Here is a 7,594-nt window from a genome sequence, read left to right as displayed (position 1 = left end):
CTGCGCCTTCCAGTCTCTATAATAATGAAAGGAAAACAAAACAAATTGGGGCAACATCTGAAGATATACAGAGTGTTGTGCCATTATTGTTGGAGGTGTTGAAGGAGAAGAGTAAGATCAAGAGAAAGAAGAGAAGGCGTCACTTTTTGGTTTTGAAGTGACGTCCACAGGCACATTTTGTAGACACATGAAGTCTATGTACTCTTTCATGTCCTTTTCTCCCACACAAGACTGCAAATGTGATGCTCCAAAGCAAACATGAAGGATAAGAGTAGAAATGGAGATGCAACCCGTGTAGAAGCTCCCCCCCCCTTACTGCATGCTTGCTGGACTTGTCCTGCAACTTGGACTCAACAGGAACTGAACAGATTAGATTCTTTTCCTTGATGCTTCCTGAACTGCTACCGCACTTTCTATAAGAGGAGTGAATCTTACTTTCTTTTAGCCATCAGAAATTACAAAAGAGCTTCAAGTAGCCTGTCGACAAGGGAACACTAGAAGGTTTATTTTAGAAGTTGACACCTATGAAAGAAAAACCTGCAATGAAGGACTTCAACAATGGCTGCCATTGTTTAGGCAGCTCAAACCTCTGAACTGTGTTGATTTTTTAAATACTTTATTGTTCAGAAAATGATCCCTATCAACCTTTCCTCCCTATATGGTCCACAAAATAATCTAGACCAAAATAACACAACAGATATGTGTATACTTTTTTCTTCAAAGCTAAAGACTTACTCCTGAAATCTCACTAATTTCTTACCAAAGCCGTGGGTGATCAAAGGTTTTGGGTCACTTCTCAGCTCTGTTAATATGTTATGGTATTTTCCAACATTGCGTAGGGAAACACGTATTGGTGATAAGGATTTGTGGGTAGCAAGCACACTGTGATTAAAATGCTGTTGTTGCTGCAACTTCTGAATGGAAACAGTTTTGTGCTGTTTGTATGGACCTAATAATATAGTGATTATTTTAGTAGAGCCTTTTTTCTCACCAGAATCATTGACGAACTGTCTCCCTCTGGTTTTTCTCCGATTGTACTGCCACAACTCAGCCTGTCACATCATTTATAACAAAAGCTTGTTTTATGGTTGGCAGTTTTACTGGTGAAATAGTCATTCGAGGCTCCAGATGGGTTTTAGGAACATGACTGAATAGAATATAAAGACCTCCAGACAATGTCAGATCAGTGATTAGTCAGAGAAAATACTGCTGCATCGATTTTTATTTTGAAAAGGCTTGTGTGTGATATGACACAGGTTCTCCTCAGTACGTGAGTTATAACAAAGAAGAAATGAAGGCTTGTCAGACAAACTGTGAGAGTGCTGCTTTGTCCTTGATGTACTAGAAACTGCACTGAAATGTAAAGTTTGAGCAGGGCCAATAAACTAATTCACTTTAATTCTCTAAACCTCCGCTGCAGTTCAGCAGCTTTGCATATTGTTTCTAATTGTAATTTCTAATTTGTTTAAATGAATAATTAAGCGTCTACTTTCATTATTCTCTCAGTCTGCTGTGTGTACCTGCATTCTGAAATCATCAACTCCGCAAGAGTCCCTTTACTGTAGTTTTTTTGGTGAGTTTACCCTCAACCTGACTCAAGTAGACACGCTAACAAATCTGCACTTTACACACTTTTGAATGGGTGGGGCGATGGGGGTGGGGGGGTTAACGGCTTGGAGTGGACAGACCTATTGTAAGCTGTTGTATAATACTGTAATAACACTACAATAAAACAGAGAGATTTTTGTTTAGTTGAACAGTTCATTTTGTGTCTTTGCTTCACAGTGGGTGCTATTTCTGACTGAAGGGAGGGAAATAGATGAATGAAGAGGAAAAAAAGGTAGAAAGACAAGAGGGACAGGAAATACAGAGCAAGATGGATCATTTATCATGTCATCCCAGCTGAAAATGAGGAAATGACCTCATTTGCCTGCAGAGCGACACTGACACATGAGGAAGGTCTGTTTGTCTGTTCACACTGGATCTGAGTGACAGGACAGGTGGTAATGGCAGTCATATTTACCGCAAATGAAGAAGCACCTCAACCCCAATCACATTTACACTGGTAATCGAGGTATTAGAAGTCTTAACTGCTTGAAGGAGGAGGAGCACAAACAGCACACAACTTCTTCTACATTCAAACAACACAGTACTGAATCAAAAGGCAAAGGCCTTCATCAGAGACTAAACAGGAACAATGGTTGTGTTTGCCCACAATGTAAAGTGACTTTGGGTCTCATGAAAAGCACTATATAAATCAACCTTATTATTTTTATTATTATTAATGGCTTGAAACCCCACTTTTTATACACTTTCAAATATCTCACAAGGCATCCCATTAGGATAATTACATCATTCAGTGATCAACCCTTCATCTGTGTCATCTGTATTGTTACCTATGGCGCCATCTAGTGGTTAAATCAAAGCAGTCCAGCCAAAAGAACAAAAACAAAAATTCCAAGGTCATTTCTAACACATTTTATAAAATCCTCACATACAGTACATCAAGCCACATGTGCGTTTCAGAATGTAAACAACCCCACAGGTGGCACAAATAATACATCCTTTTACCTTAAAGGTCTGTCCTGAATAGGGAGGCCTGAAGTTCTTAGTTTGGGTTGTGTTATTACAATTAGAGCATGTTTAACAAGGAGAATTCAGGTTATCATGGACTTTCAAATCTGAAGAGACAAATAATTAGAAAAGGGTTTTATAAAAATCAGTACTGGAAAAATGAATATTAAAAAATATCCATTACAACTAGTAGTGTTAGAAAATAATTGAGCTTGTTTTTAAAAAAAAAATGTATCTTGTACTATTAAATAAGATTAAATCTGAAGTGATTCAAGTGATGGATGTCATAATTGGCATGTATAAAATACTGCACATAAAACTGACTTTCAATTTTCTTTAACAAAAAGTATTATCCCCATAAAGAAAACAGAGGATTGCATATTTTCAATCACATGGCAGTGTTGCTTTTGGTCTGCCTGACCACAAGCACGTTCTACAATGCAAAGGACGATTAAGAAAATCAGGCACCGAATGGACTGAATGCAATGGAAATCACCTATACATACAACATACCTCTTTGCATTCAAGGGTGGAAAATCGGCACAAGACACCTGCTCATTTGTTTTTGTGTCGGCCCTTTAAATAGTTGTGTGTTGGGGGCTGAAAGGACCACTAGTTGAATATAAGTTCCAAAGACTTGCAGGAGACATTCAAAGAGGTAAGAGGGACTTTGGCATTTATCTTTTAACACATTAACAATACAAATGCTTTGAATAAAAAATAAATAAAGGGAAGATATGACAGATTGTGCACGTGAGGTAATGAATTAATGGTTAGAAGGGGAAAAAATTCCTTGACCAAGAAACACACACAAAAGACATACAAATTTGAGAAAGGACAGTTAGATTTAAAAAGGGGGCTGCTTCATACTTAGTCGTTTATGAACTTTTATAGTGTTAAAATGTCTTAAAATGTGTCTTGGAATTTTCATGTTAAATAAAATCTGTACAGTCAATTCAGAGCTTGAAGATGTTTGTGATCCAGCTGTTTCAGCATAAATCGTAACTGAAATTATTATTATCTTGCAATAAATTAAGTTATTGTAGAATTTTAAAGGCAAATACATTTTTTTAATGTACATAAATTCTATGAATATTATATTTAAATGGGCACAAAGGCACTAATGAAAAAGAATCAAAGAGCCAAATTAAAAACAGAAATAAACAAACAACAATTTTTAAGGGTGTACAATTTTTGACTGGATCATCTGTACCAATTGTACAGTTACAAGGGTCACAAGTAATGGAAATGTCTATGACAGAACTTTCTGTCTTACAATAGAGATGTGTCTGACACATGAAGTCAAATGTTGATGATCACTCTTTTTGACTTGGCAGGGTTCTTTCTGGAGTGACACGGGATCAGAGATTACCAGCATGCCTAGTCCTCACTCTTTAAACGATGTGGTGAAGTTAAACTTAAAAAATTCTAACTTCACTGGCTGCAATGAACAGCATTTGCTTTACATATGGCATATCAGTGATGTTTTCATCTTCGCCACAGGGTTGCTTGCTAACTTTGCCCTGCTTTGGGTGTTTCTGAGGGAAAGGAAAACACTGTCAGCCTCACAGGTAGGTTAGTTAAGACTATAATATAATATTACAATATATAGTACCAGTCAAAGGTTTGGACACACTTTCTCATTCAAAGGAATGGAAGTGTGTCTGGCACTGTATATATTTAATATAATATAATATATAAGTTAAGAAGAGTTTTTTAATTTATTTTAAAGGTTTTTTTTATTTTCAATCAAACTTCAAATTTCAAATAAAGACTGTTTCTATAATAAATCCATAAAATCACTGAGGTTTAAATGAGACGATTTCAGGGTGTTCATCGGACTGTTGCCATCCTACCTACATTTTTAACACACGTTCTTGTCTATTCTTCCTTTATTATACCATAATATGTGTTGATGAGATTTAGGCTTGCGGAGGACACTTTTGAACGTGTAATTTACATGGCTAACCCAAAAGGACACTCAGAGCATTTTATGGGGCCTGAGTGTCCAAGTTTGAATTTAACATGTTAGCACTTCCAAGGAGAGACTGCACCGCCTAGTCACTATCACAACTCTTGAAATTTTTAAAAGACTAATTTCTTTTCTTAAATCGTACCGTACTTAACTTAAAACTATGTCTAAATCTTTGTCTTCCAGGTTCTAGGTGTGAATCTTTTGGTGATGGATTTTTTCTACCTATCTGTAATGCCTTTCAGCTTATTAAATCATAATGATGGACAGGTCAACAAAAATAATACAGGTGAGCATGAACGGAAATTTGTCCCAAAGCTAATCTTTCCAATGGCAGAATAGATACTTGGGGGAAAAGGGTGTGTACAGCAGCTTATACAAGCACTTATAGCCCAATGTTGACGATGTACAATGATTGTCATATGTGTACGATAATTTTGTCACACAGTTTTCTAGCACTTAGTATTAGTAGCTGCAATCAGTCTAGGTTATTTTATTTGAAATATTTTCCCGACACAATCAAGATAGTAAAATATGTTATGAAAACTTCTTTGGACATATGTACGAAAAACAGAAGCAGCTCTGAGCAGAACAGAACCAAACCAAACAGACTTGATCAAGAACTGATAAGGATCCAACAGCCACTGAACACAAAACTAGGACTTAAATACAAACCGTACTGATTAAACAACAGAGAACAGGTGGCACATCACAAGGGCAGGCTGGGAGATGATTGGCAAGGGAGGACACAAGGAGCAGGGCAGGGCTAATGAGGAAAATGCAGGGCAGGTGTGAAGAGAAAACAGAGCACAAACTGAAAATCTAAATCAAGAAAACGCACTTCAAAACCAAATTTTAAATAAGCAAAACCAAATAACTGAACAACATACTGGAAACCAAGACAACACAAAGGGTCCAAAAACATTAGGCCTTGACAGATCTCTGCATCTGTGTTTTCACGTCTCTTCTCACATGACGTCTTTACCGTCAATCAGAATACATTGCCCCTTTCATGCATCACATACTATACTCCATCAACATTTTTTAAATAATGTTGCTAGATTTGTAGGTGCTGTCTCAATAAATACATACCATTATTCGTTCTCTTGGTAGTGATTCGCATACAGTATTTTTCCTCAATGTACGATAATGCTAAGCTTCTGGTACGATACTTTAACATTTCCCATCAAGCAACTCTGTTATAGCCATTTCATGTGAACAACAGAGCACTAAACAAATTCCTTTCTTGGATAGACAGTCTGAAAATGTGCACCTTTGGAGTTTTTCTTGAATACATTTTATCTCCGTTAGCTACCAGTTAGCAAGCCAGCTGGTACATTAGAAAAACTTCAAACTCTATTTCAAAAGCCAAGTACTAACCCTGTAATCAACCATTCACCAGGAAGTTCGGCCACTGGCTCGAACAGTTCCAACACTGCAGATCCACTGGGAGAAATAAGAGTAATCTTCAGTATGTTCAACCTGATTGGGTGTCCCCTGCTGCTGGCTTGTATGTGTATTGAGCGTTACCTAGCGGTGATTAGACCTGTGCTGTACATGAGACTGAGGAAGTGGGAGTACAGAATGGCTGTGTCTGCTGTGGTGTGGGTGGTCACCTTGACCTTCTGTGTGGCTGCAGGTAAGTGTTGGCTGATCGTTCAACATGTGAACTTTGTGGAAATCTTCCATCAACAGCAGATGGTGCCATTACAGAGGCCCATTGCTGAGTTTGAATTAAATGGACAGGCAACAAAACTACGCATAAGAAAGTTTGAGAACTTGATAATATAAGTCAAGGTAGAGCTATACCCCAGAATGGCCCACTCTTTCTGAGGACAAAAGAAGATGTTCTAATTCTTAAAGGATATACCTGGAAATGTTCAAGGTAGTATATTTACTTTGTTCATTGTCAATTTCTCAAAGAACTTCAGTACAAATTCAAGAGGTTATGGCATGTATGGCATGTCAAGTTAGTAACACTGTGAATGGAACCATATTCCCAAAGATATGTTCCCCCCCAGGAGACTTAAATGTCACACATGGTCACTTGTAGCTGTTTTCAAAACAAACTACCATAACTGTAATTTGCGTAGTGTAAGAATATGTCATCCATTGCAACGGTGTGGCTTATTGTGTTTTAAGACAGCAACAGAGGTCTATGGCACAGAGGAATGAGATATATCATATATTGGTTTTGCTCAGCACATGAGAAGAAAAACAATCAACAGAATGCATTAAGATAAATAAATACAACCAGTGAGAAAATATAGTAAGTTAAGTATTAAAGCAGACATTTCAAACAAACTTTTACATACTAACTAAAAACTAACTTTTTTTCCATTAAATTAGTATTGAAGATCTACCTTATTTAATCCTTATTGTGGGAAGGAAACAATAAATACTGATGTTTTCTTGACAGTAGTTTTCATTTTGAGTATATAATCAGTTAAAAAAAAACTGGAAAGTGAGGTTTTGAAATCATCATGTTTATCTTCTTGTTTTTTAACAGGTACAGTTAGCGATACACCTCTCATGATGGTGCCTATTTCCATCCTCGTCTCCTGCCTCTTCCTCATAATGATCACCTGCCTTGGGCGTATACTCTCATCACTGTTGCATCAAAGCCCTGCCCACCTCACACATCTTAACCAAGCCCGCTCTGAGTCACCCCTAAAGAGAAAGGCAGCGAAAAATGTGTTGTTTGTTGTGGTGCCTGCAGTGATTTCTTACTTCCCAGTCCTGGTGATGGTTCCCCTGGTTTTATACATGAACTACTGGAATGATGCTGAACAGACACTGTGTAATGTTATTGAATTATGTTTTTTATTCCCCAGTTTTGGTGTGTTCATAGGTCCCCTATTCTACCTGTCAAAGGCAAGACAAATTTGCTGCCTTAGATGGAAAGGAAAGACAAGTAATACATAGACACATAGTGACATGACATAGTGAATTATGATATTAGCACCTGCATCGTCATAGAAATATTTTAAATAAGTGTTTCTGTGCATTCACACTGCAAAAATCAATAGATTACCATTTGTCTTCATT

This window comes from Scomber scombrus, chromosome 22 (assembly GCF_963691925.1).
Source record: "Scomber scombrus chromosome 22, fScoSco1.1, whole genome shotgun sequence".
NCBI classification, from domain to species: Eukaryota; Metazoa; Chordata; class Actinopteri; order Scombriformes; family Scombridae; genus Scomber; species Scomber scombrus.
The sequence above is the reverse complement of the archived record's forward strand: the minus strand, read 5'-3'. Positions refer to the sequence as shown.